The 827-nt window shown below is 38.2% G+C and overlaps 1 long non-coding RNA gene across 1 annotated transcript; it reads left to right on the forward strand.

The window, feature by feature from the left end:
- The first annotated feature begins 11 nt into the window (after positions 1-11).
- On the forward strand, positions 12-732 carry LOC109131722. Its single transcript, XR_002037234.1, has 2 exons — positions 12-165; positions 279-732. It is a non-coding gene; the product is annotated as an uncharacterized LOC109131722 (long non-coding RNA).
- Positions 733-827: the final 95 nt, after the last annotated feature.

Raw genomic sequence — 827 nt, forward strand, 5'->3', positions numbered from 1 at the left:
AGAAGATCAAATCAGCTCTTGCTGAAAAGGGTTGTTATAATGGTCCTTTGTCAATCTCGTTGTACGACACCGAAGATGAGAAAACCCTTCTTCCCCCCTCCACGAAACAAGAATTGATAGATAGATACGAGGCTGCCGGGGTCAGTTTAAATTTCGTACCCAAAGGTAGAATATGAATTCCTCCTTTTTACCTAATTTATCCCTCGTCCTCTCTTTATATCTTATCTGCTTATATAGATAGAGATCTCTAATCTAATCTAGAGAGATGTCCGTTGCAGAGGAACATGGATATGAGAGAGTTTATAAGATGTTAGTGGACATTCTTTTGTGGGCAGTGAATAGTCCTGCCTGTTCAAATTTGATTATACTCTCAAAAGGAGCCATCAAAGAAGAGAGGACCCTCGAAATTATTGAAAGTTTGTATTTCGGGAGTTTTGATGCCAAAGTTGTCTTACCAGAGCGTACATCAGAATTGATGCCTTTTACTGAAAGCTCAGCATGGCTTTGGGAGTTGCTTTGTGATGGAGGCGGAAGCTCACAATCTTGTGCTGATACTGATGCTGTTGGTCCATCCGAGGACTAGCTAGGAAGCAATTCTGAAGAGGAGGAGGAGACTAATTAATGTATTTTCATCATGTTTAATGTTGTTTATGAACTGTGATATTGGATTATCTTTGGTAGTCTTTTCTTCCATAAAACAAAAATAATAATTGAAATATCGTTTTTACTCTTTATTGAAGACTATCTTGCCCTTAACTGGCAGGTGATGAATGATCAGATATAGCTCAGTTATTTGATCGAACACACTTGTTTCTATTAATCTCAAC

This window comes from Camelina sativa, unplaced genomic scaffold (genome assembly GCF_000633955.1).
Source record: "Camelina sativa cultivar DH55 unplaced genomic scaffold, Cs unpScaffold03351, whole genome shotgun sequence".
Taxonomy (NCBI): Eukaryota; Viridiplantae; Streptophyta; class Magnoliopsida; order Brassicales; family Brassicaceae; genus Camelina; species Camelina sativa.